This window comes from Lissotriton helveticus, chromosome 1_1, assembly GCF_964261635.1.
Source record: "Lissotriton helveticus chromosome 1_1, aLisHel1.1, whole genome shotgun sequence".
NCBI classification, from domain to species: domain Eukaryota; kingdom Metazoa; phylum Chordata; class Amphibia; order Caudata; family Salamandridae; genus Lissotriton; species Lissotriton helveticus.
In genome coordinates, this window is record NC_136057.1 from 7,511,732 (window position 1) to 7,529,521 (window position 17,790).

Genomic DNA, 17,790 nt, shown 5'->3' on the forward strand with positions numbered 1-17,790 from the left:
ACATGTGCTATGGTACATACCACAATTGGAAATGGACTCCTTGTCAGCCCCTGTACCATGCACTATAGGTGCTCAGGGCATAGGTGCCACCAAGGCCTACCAGGGACTGCAGCATATCTTTTGCCACCCCTGGCTGGTTCTTAAATTGACACAACTGGCTGATCACTCAGCTGGGGCAAGGTGGTGTAATCACCCCTTGCTTAGGTATAGTATACCTATATCTAAACCTATATCTGGACACATATAAACCTGTGAGTCACTCCTATGGAAGGCCTTATCAATCCTGGAGGCAGAGTGCGTGGTTTAATGTGAGATGGAGCTCTAGCATGAGCTGAGCCTGTCTGCAGCCGTCGGGAACAAATCCCTAAGCTGTTTCAGGATAATGCCATAATATATACTATTAAGTGTATTATAATCCTCTTTGTTAATTAGCAACTTTGGTTTGGCTTTATCAAAACATGTCGTGTAAGGTGTCATAGGATTTGGAATACTATCCCCTCGCCAGTTCTGGCGACGGGGATAGCATTCCACCCCTCTAGAGGGGAAAGACATGTTACTTTACTGAAATGCGGTTAATTTCTAAAAGGACCTCAAATCCACAAAATGGATGCTTCTGCCACAGACACAAGTCTGACTCCCTGAAGCTGACCGAAACTCAGCCAAAGGGGCCTGGACAAAGGGTTTCCTGTCACAGGGAGGTGTCACACCCCCCCAGACAGGAGATAGTGGATTGTAGCAGGGAGGTTTGAAAGAAACCAGACACTGCATGGGGAGCACAAGGGTGCCCCTTGCATAATCCGGCCAAACCGGTTCTGGGGCACACCAGCCCCAGTCCCAGCGCGGCCTGGATCAAAGGAAAGGGGTGTATCCACCCCCTTCCTGGGTCCCACCCATAGGAGGGCACCTAGCAGGTAATCCAGCCCCCCAGATTCGAATAAGAGTGGGAGCAGTGCCAATGCACTTCAGATTATCCTGATGAAACATAAGAAACGAAACTCTGGACCCTTTGACATCCTACTCAACGTAGAAGACTGAAGAATCTCCCTTGTGGTCAAGGAGTGACCACCCTGTGCAAACAGGCACCATCCAGCACCTCAACGTCTGCTTTGTTGCAGTTCCCGCCGGAACTCGAGCGACAGAGATCGACGAGATCAAGCTTGCTGCCTTCTAACAGCCCGATCCACAGTCCCTGCAGAGCTGAGACCCGTGGAGGCGACCGGAAGCGTGGGGCACGCCATCTTGAAAAGACCACGAGACGCTGACCGTGCAGCCCACGAGTGACCCTCGAAGCTGTACACCGGGGTTTGAGAAGCCCCAACCCTGAGCCACTCTTGCACCGAAGTTCAGCCCTCCACACTCGACGAGTGCCGCGTGGGGCCCTTCTGCTTCTTTTGGCTCAACGCGTTGGCCAGTCCCTTGCCAGCTGGCTTGTGGCCCCTGTGCCGACGAAAACCGAAATACAACTTGTGATTCTGGTTGCTCCAGATTTGCACCAGCTCCCCCGAAAAGGAGCCCCCACTCTGACCCTCCTGGTCCGAGTGAGAAGCTATCTCCTAGTTCCGCGTGGATTGCTTTTGCCAAGTGTTGTTTGCTCCAATCTTGAAGCCGACAGCGCCGACGGCGAGAGCCTTCGTTGGACAGATCGTGACCCGCTCCTGGACTTCGTAGATGCCCCAGAGCCCACGTGACAGCGGAGAGAAGCTCCTCGACAACCACCTGATTGCGCCCGACATTGCCTGGTTCCGTCCTGGTTCCACCCTGGTCACTGCTGAGTGACCCAGACTCTGTCCCCTCTGCTTTCAGGTACTTTTCGACTTCGATCCACCCTTGGATCCCACCGGACACTTCTCCTTCACAGTGCCTGCAGCCTCTTCAGCTTCAAGCACCAAGAACCAGCGTGACGAAACCCGACACTACTTCGACCCTGTGCACCCGCTTCCTGTGGGTGAGGTAACATTGCAACACCGGTGTTCCCACACTGGTACACTCCTCTAGGGTCTGTGTCTTAAGTTTTGTCTTTCTAGGTTCAACGGAAGTGTCCTAAAACTCTATTTGTGTAACTTTTACGCACCATTGACTAACATTGGTGCATGCGTGCGCTTTCAGCGCTGCACCCGAATCCCGCGGGCTTTTCCCGACTTCAGCATTGCTTGTCCCGACTGCTCCCAGCGATTCCCTAGGCCCTAGGCCTAACCACTGTTCGATTGGTATCTCTTATACCACTTTCTTAATATATGGTCTGAGTGGCCCCTCGCCCTCATCCATAATTGTGCAACTTTGTATGTTATACTTGTAGGAAGGTAGATCCCTGACTATGGTTGCCCCCAACTTTTTGCCTGGTGTTTTGCTGGTTTTCTGACTTAGTTGACCTGGGGCCCTGCTATTCAGGACCCCAGGCCTACTGCTCTCTCTGTAAAATGGATTCCATGTACCTTAGGTACATATCTCATTGGATACTGAGTCACCTTATCAGTCCCTGTACAGTGTACCTTAGGTACCCAGGGCATAAGTGTACCCAGGGCCTACCAGGGGCTGCAGCATGTATTATGCCACCCCTGGCTGGCCATCCAAATCTGACACAACTGGCTGCACGACAGCTGGGGCAAGGTGGTGTAATCACCCTTTGCTTTAGATATAGTATACCTATATCTTACCCTAAATGGGCACACAGATCTCCTATCAGTCACTCCTATGGCAGGCCTTGACAATCCTGAAGGCAGAGTGCTTGGAATCGTGTGAGATGGTGCTCTGGCATGAGCTGAGCCTGTCTGCGGCTTTCGGGATCCATCCTTTAGCCGTTTCCATGATATCGCATACCATATGCTCTTAAGTGCATTATAATCCTCGCGGTTAAATGCCAACTCTGGTATCGCTTTATCAAAACATGTCGAGTAAGGTGTCATACGAATTGGAATACTAACCCCTCGCCAATTCTGGCGACGGGGTTAGCATTCCACCCTTCTAGAGGGACACGACATGCATGTAACCTATAACCCCGGTTAAAGTCAAACGCTAGGTGACCGTAACGGGTAGGTGAGAGGGTTTGGGAGGCCGAGGGAACCTAGGAATGTCCGTCTTGTAAATCGTGTTTATGGCTTCTAGCGCTCCCTCTCAGAAGGACTGAAGCTTGGGGCAGTGCCAAAGCAGGTGGGTGAGAATGCCCTGTTGTCCACAACCTCGCCAGCAATGGTTGCTCCCAAATTGGTTCCAGACCATCATTTTTGCTGCTGTGAGATACCTCATGAACATTTCCTTACTAGCTGTGTTTAGAGCCGACATTAAGGTTCTGCGCAGTAAGTCGCTCCACTTCCTGTCTGTGAAGGGCCTCTCACATTCCCTTTCCCATCGGGCCTGCCCTGGTGAACGCAGCGGTGAGTGCACTCTATTTAAACATTTGTAAATGTCAGAGAGTATTTTCTTATCTGTGTGTCTCGTGAGTAGCCATTTCTCAAAGGGTGTCAAGATTCTGCTAGCATGCGGTATAATGCACGGCTGCATTGCCCATTGCGCTACTGCCACATATTACCATCTCACGGTCCGCTACTGCCACATATTGCCATCTCGCGGTCCGTTATTGCCACATATTGCCATCTCGGGGTCTCTGGTAGACCATGGGAACCCTGGAGTATAGACTCCATAATACCCCCCTCTACCCCTCCCCCGGTTGAACAGGTTGCCGATATGTTTGCAGTTGGCGTCATGCCAGGCTTGAAATGCCACCCCATATGCTGCTGGAGGAAAGTCGGTGTTGCCTATCAGAGGGTTTGGTCCCATACACCGATGGTGGAGCGGGACACCAGCGAGACATAGACACTCAGCGGCTTGCGGGTCTTCGGAAGCCAAGGTACTTTCCAGATATCCATCCCTGCAATAGCCTGGTCAACAAAACCCCAGTGTTCCTCTGTTAAGGTGCAGGATCACTTCACCATGTAGCGCAGCTTGATAATAGAAGCCTAGGTCCAGAATTTTCAGGCCACCTGCTCGGACCGGTAAACAGGCACGAGTCTTTGCCATCCTCACTCGTTTGTCTGCCCAGATCAAGTCCCAAATCAGTGTCTGTAGTTTATCTATGAGGGTCGGGGGAGGCTGAAGCGGGAGAGTTTGCATCACGTAGAGAATCTTGGGTAGTAGTGTCATTTTAACAGCTGCTATGCGCCCCAGCCAGGTCAGATTGTGAGCTTTCCAAGCTGTGAGGGTCGAGCGTGTGGCGATTAGGAGGAAACCATAGTTTTGGGAAGCTATGGATGGAAGAGTGGCGTGAATCTGGAGTCCCAGATACGGAATCACGCCCTCAGTCCACTAGTAGGTCGTGAGGGGTGCCAACATGGCCCTCTCAATTGCCAGGATAGCGATACAAAGTTCTAGTGACTTTTGCAAGCCTGACACAGCGGTAAAGTCAGCCAACTCAGTTACGACGGCCTTTAAGCATTGTTCGTGGTCAGTAAGGGTCAAAAGGACATAGTCGGCATTCAGCATGATTTTGTGTTCTCTTCCAGCCATCCAGACACCAGCAAAGTTAGCGTTATTTTGTATATGCTCCGCTAGGGGCTCCGTATAGAGAGCGAAAAGCAGGGAAGACAAGGGGCAACCCTGCCAAGTCCCACGTGCAATGGGGAAGGTGCTGGATCTCATTCCGTTAACCTGTACCCTCACCCTAGGGGCCTGGTGGCACTCCTGGACCCATTTGCAGAACCGGGCGCCCATACGCACCCTCTGCAGCACTGTATGTAGGAAGGGCCAGTGCACCCAATCAAAGGCCTTTTCGGCATCGATCAATAGGAGAACCGCAGGTGTCTGGGTGCGTTGAACTTTGTCCACCAGGTGACACAGACGTTCGATGTCGTCTCTGCACCCTCGTTCCGGGATGAACCCGGCTTGGTCGGGATCCACTAAATCTTGCACTTAGGGAGCTACCCTGCGGACAAGTACACTGGTAATGAGATTTGCGCCAACATTCAAGAGGGAGATCGTGCGATAGGGGGCACAGTATGTGGGGTCCTTGCCCATTTTGGGAATCAGAGTAATTGTGGCCATGCACATTGAGTCAGGCAGGGCACCTGTGTCGCTAAGGGTATTAAACAAGTGGGCAAAAAGGGGGGAGAGCTGCGGGTGGAAGTCTTCTAGAATTCCACGCTGTAGCGTGGAATTGGACCTGGACCTGGTGCCTTACTAGGCCGTAAATTCTGGATGGCAGTTAAAACTTCTTGAGTGGTGATCTCTGCATCCAGGGCGGAAACACAGATGCCCCTGTGTTGGCTTCAGGCACTAGTGCAAGGTAGGCACGAGCACCCGAGTCCACCAGAGGCTCAGCTGTGTATAGAGACTCGTAGAATGCACAAAAAGCTTCGGCGATTTCTAAGTCTCAATGGAGGAGAACCCCCATCCGCTCCCACTGTCTCTGAAACACTTTGCTCCATGTCCTGCGCTCGGAGGCAAAGTGCGAGCATCTGTCCTGCTCTATTGCCCCCAGCACTGCTATCTCACCTTGTGCGCCTAGACTTAGATTGAATACACTATGTGTTCCGTACGGAGCTCATTCCAGTCAGCATGCACCGAATGCATGCTACGCTTTAGCGATTGTCACTTGTTCTCGATATAAAAGGCATTGCCATGCATGTCACACATCACCTGATCTTGCATGGTTGGTATAGCAGATTCCAATAACGCATTATTGTGTATTGTCGTTTTTCCTCCCTACAGGATTTTTCTCGCATACCTGCAGTACCTGTAAGTAACACAGCTGCATCTTTTTACCTTTTTCCACACACCTTAGCGCGTGTGTAGGAGATCTTTCACACGTGGCACCACTTTTTGCCACTCACTCACCACTTCTTGGTCCTGATGAAAGTCCCGTCAATCTTTTCTCTGGGACTGAAACATGTAGACCGCCAACACCTAGTCAACTAAGTAGTCATAATAATTTTTCTACTTGTAGATGCATCACATATTTTTAACCTACACCCTGGGCCGCCACAAATAAAGTATTGGGTAAGGACCCCCAGAGGTGCATTTTATTACTCACCTTCATCCACATCACACTGCTGCACGACACCTGCTCCGCTGTAGTCCGGCGTAGAAGCACAACCAGGCGGCATTCGGCTGCCTGGTTGGACCTCGATGATGAAGCATGATACCAACTAGGCTGGTGTGTGAGGGGTTTATAAACAAAAACCTATTGTGCCCAGCTGTTAAGCCACATTCACAAGTGACCTGGAATACTAATTGATGTCCCACTACTTCCACATAGCGGGCTAGTCCACATTGTTTTCTTGGTTATATATTTGGGCACGGGACTCGCCCCTCAAAACCCTTGCTCTCTCCATTGGTTACCCTATTCCTTATTTACCACCAACTACAAGTTGTTGGTAAATAACGAAAAAGAAACAAAAAGCAATTTCATGCAAATTGCTTCAGTGCCATGTTGCAGACATACATGCCCTCAGGGCATGTATGTCTGCAACATCTGCACCCATACACAATTGAGGGGTGCAACAGGGTATCAAAGTGACATCCTGCCACCCTTCAATGTATTCCCCCTTTTACCGAATCGGTATTTACCGATTCGGTAATTTACATTCATTCATTCATTCCTATGGGCCTCTGTAAATACCGATTCGGTAATTACCGAATCATAACGATTCGGTAATTAATACCGAATTATTAGCTACATTCCATTTACCTATTCTTAAATACCGAATCGGTATGATTCGGTATTTAAGAATACGTAAATTGAGATTACCTACATCTGGCCCTTAGTGTTTCCTACAAGTTGGCAGGGGTGGTCGCTGGCGTATCATTTATGTGTGAGAAGTCTCGTGTTAAGGCGTCAGTGCGGCTCGTGCCTGCCCCGGTTGATCAAGGTGTAGGATGATGGGTAAAAGGCTTCCCCTCAAATTCACTGATACAGTGTTGTGGGTGGGTCAGATGCTGTGAGGAAATCGTCAATACAAGCTATGTTTTTTTTTTTTGCAGAGTTTTATATAGTGCGAACTTGACCCGAATCGGGTATCAGAGCGCTTTACATAGCACCAGTTCTGTTACATGAGGACACACATTCATTTTAGGCACGGGGAGATTAAGTGATTTGCTCAGAATCACAGGATGTTTTGGGATCATTACCGAGACTCGAACCCAGTTCCCCAGGTCCGAGGTCGAGCGCCATAGCCAAAAAAACTGTTTTATTCCAATGCCGTAGAGTGCCTGTGTCGCCAAATGTCTGTCAGACCCACCTCCTCCAACCAGAGCCTTTTGGCCGTAGAGAATCCCTGGGATTGCCTCGCTCTGGGTGTGGTGCGATCTGTGTGTGTGTCCATTACAATGTTGAAATCTCCCCCGACTAGTATCCCTTTGTCTGTCTTCATCAAAAGTTCGCTCAGGGAATCCCCAGTAACGGAATCCTGGCCGTCGTTTGGGGGTGTAGATCGTGAAAATTGTGTAGGTCGTACCCGCAAAGAGGACCCGCAAAGCTCACAGTCTATCTGAAATGTCTGCTAGAGTACTCTCCACCCTCCCCGAGAAATGTGTGGCCAACAGGACAGCCACCCCTGGTCTCTTGTAGCCCCCTGAAGAGAAAAACTGGCAGTCTAGCCATCGGGAGCGGAGCCTTCGCCAGTCACTTTGCAGTAGGTGCATTTCTTGTAACCTGCATATGCCCCACTTGGATTCCGCAGTCAGAAAAGGACTGCCAGGCGTTTATACGGTGCATTAATGCCTCGCATAATGAGGCTAAGAATATTTAGCACCACACCATTATTTGAGAGTAGATGTGAGAGGAGACGACCCCCAGGGAAGAGCGCCAAAGTCTCAGAGGGGATTAATAGAGAGAGAGTAGAGAAAGAGATCACAGAAAGCAAAGGATATAACATTCTAATAGGAGAGGGAACAACAACCCAAACAATTACCCCTTCTGGGGCAGTGCTTTAAATGGGCCGGTACTCACCGGTACTGAGAACCGGCACTTCATTTTTCCTCCCCAAGAGTACCGGCACTTCTCCGTTACCAAATAGAGTGCTGGTACTCACTGTAGGTGAGTATATACGGGCACTATACCAGATTCTCATTCTCCCCTACAAGCCAGCCAGAAGAGGCTGACTCTGGTCAATAGTACAAGTAATTCTCAAAAGAAAAAGGTACGCTGCGCGTAAAGGGGGCAACGGGCATTGTTTGAAAAATAAAAGTTTTACTTAACTTCGCCGGCCCGGTCCGGTCCCGTGTCGCGTCTGCTTCTCACAGGAAGCAGTGAAAACAAAAAAGACCTGGGTCTAATTACTACCTAGCCTAGACCACTCTAACTTGATAAACAAAACACATGGCCAGGTAGACAATTCAAATTCAAAATATTAACACAACACCTAGCCAATAATCCTAAGTGTGCAACATTTTAGTTCTGATCATTTTTACTTATATACATGTTTTTTTTCTTTTTTCAAAAAGTGCGAAAAGAGAGAGACACTGTCATTAAGTACATTCAACACCATCAATACAAAAACATATACATAATACAAGTACCAACGAATGAAAACATTGAAAAAAGCATATTCATAAAGACACCATATATAAATACACAGGAGGGAAAACAAGCATTTACAATGCAATGGTCTCGGCATCATTAAAGGTAGAGCTTTTGGCATTGTTTATGACATTTCTTTTTTTTTATTTTTTTAAATCATCAATAAATGGCATTGTCATTTTCAATGCCAATAGCTACACCCTACACAGAGCCACCCTCACACAGACAGAGCCACCCACACGTAGAGCCACCTACAAAAAAAATGAGTGGCATTGCCATTTACATTGCCAATAGCACAATCAGGGGGGCAGAAGGCAAGAAAACCGAGTGCAATCAGGGGCAGAAGACAAGAAAACGAGCACAAACAGGGTGGCAGAGGCAAGAAAAACGAGTGCAATCAGGGGGCAGAAGGCAAGAAAAACGAGTGCAATCAGAGGACAGAAGGCAAGAAAAACGAGTGCAATCAGGGGCAGAAAAACTAGTGCAATCAGGGGCAGAAGACAAGAAAACGAGCACAAACAGGGTGGCAGAGGCAAGAAAAACGGCACAAACAGGGTGACAGAGGCAAGAAAAACGGCACAAACAGGGTGGCAGAGGCAAGAAAAACGGCACAAACAGGGTGGCAGAGGCAAGAAAAACGGCACAAACAGGGTGGCAGAGGCAAGAAAAACGGCATAAACAGGGTGACAGAGGCAAGAAAAACGGCACAAACAGGGTGGCAGAGGCAAGAAAAACGGCATAAACAGGGTGACAGAGGCAAGAAAAACGGCACAAACAGGGTGGCAGAGGCAAGAAAAACGGCATAAACAGGGTGACAGAGGCAAGAAAAACGGCACAAACAGGGTGGCAGAGGCAAGAAAAACGGCACAAACAGGGTGGCAGAGGCAAGAAAAACGGCACAAACAGGGTGGCAGAGGCAAGAAAAACGGCACAAACAGGGTGGCAGAGGCAAGAAAAACGGCATAAACAGGGTGACAGAGGCAAGAAAAACGGCACAAACAGGGTGGCAGAGGCAAGAAAAACGGCATAAACAGGGTGACAGAGGCAAGAAAAACGGCACAAACAGGGTGGCAGAGGCAAGAAAAACGAGTGCAATCAGAGGGCAGAAGGCAAGTGTTCAAAGTCTCACTAACTGGGTGTGCAGGGGAGTGTTTACTTAATCACTGCCGGTTGCACGCAAGCATCACACCACACGTCCACCACGAAGCAAGCACAACCCAAGATAGCAGATTACAGACGTATAATTCTGGGCAGCACTGTAATTCGTAAACTTTAGTCTTTAGACATCTATGCAGCAGTTCAATTAACTTCACGACCAGTCTTAAACGCAGAGCACCAGATATGAAGCAGTCAGCGGGCTCAAAAGGCCACGAGTCTTAAATGCAGCCTGTGGAGAGTTTCTCCCTGTACGCATTTCAAGTACAATGCAGATCGCGCCTCGAATGCGCTTCTTTCTCATGCACTTGGTTTCACATAGTGCCGCTAACACACCTTTAATGCACAGATGCTATCAACTAAGTTTACAGTTCGAAACGATCCGTCAGGGTGGCAGAGGCAAGAAAAACGAGTGCAATCAGGGGGCAGAAGGCAAGAAAAACAAGTGCAATCAGGGGGCAGAAGGCAAGACAAGCACTGTCAAATTCAATAGGCCTGTCTTGGATTTTGAGTTCTGACTAAACCATGAAATAGAGCCGGCTGCAGTGAAAAAAATGCAATGCGAAAGCTTTCTGTATACGGTGCATTTGAGAGAAAGAATTTAATGTGTGATGAGTCAGTGTACTTTCTGGATGTAAAATAGTCTCATGTACTGCAATGCAAGTACTCCGCATAAGACAAGAGAGAAGTATTCCTCTGGAAGGAGCCAAAACCCACTTTATACCCACCGGTTAGCAAAGTTATTCGCTTTTACTGCATAAATTACAAGTACAACATGGACTGAAGTGTCATAAATGTACAGTCAACAATGGCAACCACATACAGGTATATATAAACACATGAGTACTTTGAAAGGCACAAAGGTGATTCTTTATGGGATATATACAGTAGGTCTAAAACCTACAAAACACCAGTAAAATAATGACTATCAAACTTCTATGTATGTGCTGGTGTAGGTACATCAGAGAGCTGCACACGTTCAGGGATGCTGTTTTGTTGAGCGAGAAGACTAAATGGCAGAGGATGTGAAAGTGCTAGTGTCTTGGAGTTCTGTTTCATACGTCACAACCAATGAGATCCTGGACCAAGTGTCCAGGATTGCCAGGATCTGGCAATGCATTCTTGGAGTCTTAATACCACTTCATGGGAGGATGTGGAGCTGCTGGACCATGCACCCCATCAAACCTTGAGAAAGACCTCTCAAGTCTTACAGAGTCTAAAGAACTATGGAAGAACTTGCCCCAAGCCACTCACCCCATCGCACAAATGGTGGAGAACGCTACAAACATTTTGATGTGCAGTGTTTTGGTTGGCAGTTAAAATACTTTGAAACCAATACACAACTGTTGTTCACAAATTAAACAACCATGAGCTTACTGATTTATCAAATGTCAAATACCTGCACAATCTAATTTGAACCCCCCCCCCCAAGATATAAATATATTTGAAAAAATGCATCCCCACTAAGAGTAAAGGGTATTTCACTGTAATCGAAGTTTAGCTCAAACTCCCCACCCACTACAAAAATGGCTAAAAAGAAACCATACATAATTATCTGAAATTTCCTTGGCAATTCTAGCACATGCTTCTTGTAGGTAGCATAGGAGCATAGGATGCAGAGCACAGGCACCCAAAACCAGAGACACAGGCTGATGGCAAGAACACTGCGCTCTAGCCTGGGCAAGGACACGGCACTCTAGACAGGTCACTGATGACACTCAAAAGAACAGAACATGCAACTACAACTCTTATCTTAGGGGGCAGCACAAATCTGCCCTATTACAACCATGGTGCAAAGCATGCAGCAGAGCAGAGGAAGAACAGTCACTGCATTTCTAGGCTAAAAAGGTGCAATGCATTTTTGAAATACACCCAACAGTAAGGATCTTACAATGAAAAAATGCACAACAAACCTTTCGATATATAGCCAGCTTGAGCTCTCCACAGCCAGATTCACCTCTTGACCATTTTAAAGTTCCAACCAACGCTGAAGATGCAGACTTCATGTGACCAACGTGCCTGGTTATCTTTTTTGTAATCTTTTGGCAACTTTACCGTTTACAGCTACACGTGTCGAGGAGCTGAAAAAGTTGGGTGTTACTTCAGGGTTGAGTCGCCTCATCAGAAACTACCTCCATACTACTCGGCTTGGACTAGACTGGCAGATTTTACCTTATCGCCACAACGGAAACTTCCGGTCTAGCCTCAATTTTATGATCACAAACTTTTAAGCGCCGCAATCAAAGGACACCAGCAATTTCCTGCTTGCCAATATGTATTAATTATGGGCATTTACTGACAGAAGTAAAAAATAAATAAGTATAGTCATATTCTTACAGAACCATCTCAATACAGCAAGTATTAATCAGACTGGAAATTCTGGCAGGGCAGGAGTGGTTTAAAGCACACACTGAAGGGGCTACACCGAAACTCAAACTTCTGTTTGCGATGTTGATGGATACATTTGAGATTGAATTCTTTTTTTGAGAGCAGAGCATATTGGCAATCTGCTATAAAGCAAATTATATGCAGGTAAGAAAGAGGTAAGCAACAATCTTTTTAGCACGAGGTGTAGGGTCGCCCTAAGCCACAAAAATTAATAAATAAAAGGAGGGGGGAAATGCTGTGTTGGATTTAAACGTGTGATTCTTACAGCCCTTATAACCCTGCATAGGTGACCTAACCCACAGGTGACCTAACCATCTGTTTTGCAAACTGAGGAAATTCTGTGATGTTATGCGACGCTGGTCAGCATTTCAAGGCCAAAGATAACAAGTTAGAATTTTCAAAACATGCATTAGAATCTTCAGAACGCAAACAAATTTACAGAATGACTTCGCAAACCAAGCATTTGCACGCAGGCACGCGACAAAACAAGTGGACAACAGTCAACGTACAGAACATTTCCATAAGTATCCGGGAGATGTTTAACTCGGGTCATGGCTTACTCAAAACTCAGACCTTCACCTGCTTCGGCTTTATCAGCGATTGCTGGTTCAGAGCATCCCCACACAGGCATGTCTTGTAATCCATCGACAGTGACGAAAACAAACGTCTACCATCCCTTGCCATGATCACGCTGCTCCACGGATGCTTGTACCTGGTCCTTTATTTAAAGCCTTGGTTGGGGGCGGAGGCTCAACTGGACCCCTTCCCCCCCCAAAAAACCACAAAAAAACTATGCCTCCCTGAGAAAAATTCCCATTATATATATTTTTTCACACACACAACAAATTTCAACTATACAATTAAAAGCGTCGTCATGGAACTACTACCAAGAGTATAAAGAACACCTATAGAACCGGCCCTTTGCAGTCTTGCACTGAAAGGGGGTGGGGCGAGAAAGGGGGGCGTTTACAGGTGGAAAACATGACGCCAGCCAAACAACATTAAACTCAAACCATGTAATTGCAAAAACACACCACTGCAAGGTGTACAAAGTCTCCCGAAAGCCAGGCCGGAAACATGTCCACGCGCCAGCCCCGTCATCTGCTCCGTGCCCCCTGCCAGCGCGCGCCGATCTGGCACAAAGGTGCACCTGTGAGCTCGCGGCAATAGAGCCGCCTCAGTCAGCTGCAACGCAACGAGGCATCGTCGCCAGAAACACCATTCAAGAAGGGTTACATTATCACACACTGCTCCCGAAAAATAATACTGGGCAAAGCCCGACACTGAAACGGCTCTGGGGAGGGTGAAACTGCGACGCTGGCCGCAGGAAAGTCAGCTTTTGAGTATCTTCAGCAGCAGCCTGTGCTTGCACACTGAGCCGAACTAGAACAAAAGCTGACCACTGCATTCACAAGAATCCGGTAACAAGTGACAAAACGCCTAGACGAGGAGAGGTTAAATCACTAAGAGGCCACCGGGCAACAGGAAGAATTACTAACAAGCTGAGGATCAACGGGCTCGAAACAGCGTGGTGGGCGCGCACGAGATGCAGCGTGGGCGTGCACATCAGCGGAAGATCGCCGGAGAAGACACCGAGTCTGCCTGCTGCCGTGACTGACCCGCTGCGGAGGGTGAGTGGGGGTAGGGGGGGGCGGCAGAGAGGGAGTGGGCAGAGAGCGAGGGTGTGTGTGTGCGCGTGTGTGTGTGTGTGTTCGCGGCGCGTGCCTGCCTGTGTGTGTGCGCGTCCACAGACCCTGGTCGGCTGGTGCACCGCTCTGTCTCCCTTGAGAGCGAACTCGGCGACAATAGGTCTCGATGCCGAGACCTAAAAAGGGGGGCGATGCCTCCAAATATTACATTTATGGGGCACCAGTCCTAATATCAAGTAAACCAACAAGCGGCCTTGTAAGTAGATTATGAGGGCCTGCCTGTCTACTACACTGGAAAATGTATTTTTGTAAGGGTCTAATTAGCAGGGGAGGATTGATTAAACTGCATTTCTGCTAACCCCCATATAATTCGCGTTCCAGCGTAGAGTCAACGGAGCCTGTCCAAGGAGCCTGTCTAAGGGGCATATATATATATATATGGTGTCTTTATGAATATGTTTTTTTCAATGTTTTCATTCGTTGGTACTTGTATTATGTATATGTTTTTGTATTGATGGTGTTGAATGTACTTCATGACAGTGTCTCTCTCTTTTCGCACTTTTTCAAAAAAGAAAAAAAACATGTATACAAGTAAAAATGATCAGAACTAAAATGTCGCACACTTAGGATTATTGGCTAGGTGTTGTGTTAATATTTTGAATTTGAATTATCTATCTCACAGGAAGCAGGCAGCCTCCCTCCCCTCGTCTAAGTCAATCACAACGCTGCAATGGCAGCGTTGTGATTAGCAGGCTGACCACACAGGCATCTATGGTATGGAGAAAAGGGAGTGTGTGCGTGACTGGTTTGGTCGGCCCTGGGGACAACCAAACAATCAGCGTGACGTGCCAGGTGCCACACTTGTGACGTGCCCTGTGGCACACTTGTGACGTGCCCAGTGGCACACTTGTGACGTGCCCAGTGGCACACTTGTGACGTGCCCAGTGGCACACTTGTGACGTGCCCAGTGGCACACTTGTTCTCTTCATTATCTTTATAAGGCGCTCCTTGGCACTGATATCACCACTGGGGCTCGACACTGAACGAGTGCCCTGGGATGGGTGGCCATGTGTACATCAAACGTGGACAGGCCTCAGGATAATGAGCGACCGCTCCTGGAAGTGACCTGTCCAAGGGGCGTGACGAAGGGGGCGTGGCCATGGGGGGGCGTGTCCAAGGGGCATGCCTATGGTGTGTGTCTAAGGAGCCTTTCCAAGGAGCCTGTCCAAGGGGCCACTCAAAGGAGCCTGTTCAAGGGGCCCGCCCAAGGGGCCCGTCCAAGGGGCGTGTCCAAGGAGCCTGTCCAAGGGGCCCGTCCAATGGGCGTGCTCAAGGGGCCCGTCCAAGGAGCGTGTCCAAGGGGCCTGTCCAAGGAGCATGTCCAAGGGGCCCGTCCAAGGGGTGTGTCCAAGGAGCCTGTCCAAGGGGCCCGTCCAATGGGCGTGCTCAAGGGGTGCGTCCAAGGAGCTTGTCCAAGGGGCCTGTCCAAGGAGCGTGTCCAAGGGGTCTGTCCAAGGAGCCTGTCCAAGGGGCCCGTCCAATGGGCGTGCTCAAGGGGTGCGTCCAAGGAGCGTGTCCAAGGGGCCTGTCCAAGGGGCATCTCAAAGGAGCCTGTCCAAAGGACATGTCCAAGGGGCCCGTCCAAGGTGCGGGTCCCTGCAGGGTGGTCCGAATCCCGCCCACTCGTTAATTCTCCCGGCAGGAGAATTAACACTGCGCGTAAGGGGTTAAACCATGGTTAACATGTTTGCGTTTATCAATGCTGACGCAGTAGGTAAGTGTAAATATCCATGTCAGTCTTCCTGGAACATTTTGGTAACTTCCACAAAGTACTTAGGAAATTCTTTCAGAATTCTGAAAACCCTCCTCATTTAATCCAAACCAAAGCCCAAAGTGTTAGTGAGGCGGCATAACAATACTCTTCGCAGACATCAGAAGCCCAGCAATCAGTGGTTATGTTAACTGGCATACACTGGCACAGCTGGAACCTGCCACATACTCTGCATCAGTGAGCGTTTACGTTAACTAGACATCACCGAGTATACGGTAACGAAGGCCAATCCATTCTGTCCCGCATACAGCACAATCTAGCATCTAACCACGCCTGTGACCAACGCCACCTACGCCTGACAGGTAAATCATTCAAACTGTTGTATAGCATTTTAGGACCCTAGTGTAATTTTCCCGATTCATGCCCTTATATAGGTATAAATCACCCTATCCTTATATAGGCATAGAAATCATAACCATATTTAGACATAGGTCATGCAGTCCAAATACGGCATGGCTACTTCCACTAGTTCCGAAAATCCACAATGATTGCTTGGAAAACTCGCCTTCAGCAGTCAGGGACTTTCTTTCCCTTGCTTGAATATTGATTTGTCCAAGACCTCATGGAGTTTTCAAAGAACTGAGACTCTTTCATGACGTTATTATGTCCAACCTTACGTCAAACTCTGCACCTTCAAGGTATAAATATGCCCACACTTGCCCAGACACACGGTGGTTTGGAGCAGTTCGACTATCTACTATCTACTTGCCCAACGCATCTCGCCTCAGCAAGTGCCGAAGGAAGCAGACACACAGAGAGAGACGCTGTCTTTTCTCTTGTCGAGAAATCCAGCTCCAGTGTTTCCAAGCTCCCCTTGCGGGGTGTTGGGAAATCGAGTCCTGAGAGAGAGATACCAGACCTCCTTCATTCTAAACCAAGGTACGGAGCTGATTAGACCCTAAGAGAAATCTTGGATAGATTCTTGGCAAAGAATACTAAACCTATGCTACACCTCACTTACTTATTCCCTCGTACTAGACCTAGGTTAGGTACATCGGGGTAGGCGTATTTTAGAAACACCAGTTGAGTACTTTTAGTCATTGTTATTTATGTATGTATTTTATAGCTTAGAAACCATACCATGCTTTTACAGTATTACTTTATAATACTCTTCTTGCTGTACGCATTAAACTTTACAGCCAGTATTACGATTGTAGCAGTTCATTTCTTCGGCATGAGAAAGAAGACTGTTCAATAAATACTTTTTATTGAAAACGCCTGTCTCTCTATTTTCTCTGCACCTCTGGTGAAACGAAGCATGCACGAATGACTGAGTAAAACATCTATCTATTGTTTCCATGACTCTGAAGATAAGTTTTATCTTGGGGAAACAAAGTTGTCATGTTTATGTGGTTGTCAGAAACTGATACCTTCTTGTTTATTCGAGAAAGTTTCTAGTAACCTCTGAGCTAGCTGGCACTCACAATTAAGTCTAATATATTCGATAGAGACCTAGTAGACAAAAATCCTACATCAAATCTATAGGATATATTATTCCAATGCGCAGAGCCCATTGGGAATATAGGAATATAGGAACTACACTATAAAACCACTCTCCTATTCTCTTCCAGGCGCTAATTCTCCCTCGCTTGATGATCTTCGCTTTAACCAGGATGGTCGATATGCCAAGGTTTAGTCCTGAGAACTCCCACTCCCTCTTTACACTCCCTGACATTGTGATATTACCTCCTCTTTCAGTTCCTCTTACCACCTGCATGCTGGCGGCACTCGGACAGTCCTCGCTTTCCTTTATTCAAGCTCTCCTCCCAGCCACAACCATCAGATACTGTAGGTTTATGATCCACCGCATCCCACACAATGCTTTCTAACCTCCTCCACCTTCTCACAGACACCTCGTTCTCCGTCAATTCCAGCCCAAAGGTATTTGTTTATTACGACAAGACACACCGCCGCGTTATATTAGGGAAACCCTCCACTTCCACGTATCTGAAACTCTGATCTATTGTCCATCTGCCTGGATCCATTAATCATCTCCAAGGATCTATCAATTATCTCCCTGGATCTGTGGATCACATGATCTCTCTGGATCCTGTGACGCGATGATCCACTCATCTCCCTGAATCCACTGATAATCTCCACAGATCCATGGGTTCCTGGATCCATAACTAATCTCACTGGATCTATAATAATCTTATGGGACCCACTAATCGCATGGGAATCTCACAGTTTTCTCAGTGAAACCACTGTTCAGATTATGGGATCCACTAATTATGTCCTATGATCCACTGATCACCACC

At 47.9% G+C, this 17,790-nt stretch overlaps 1 protein-coding gene across 1 annotated transcript in view; it reads right to left on the bottom strand.

Moving 5' to 3' along the window:
- LOC144808548 (uncharacterized) overlaps positions 1-17,790 on the bottom strand; it is a 271,476-nt gene that overhangs the window by 185,751 nt on the left and 67,935 nt on the right. The window lies entirely within an intron of this gene.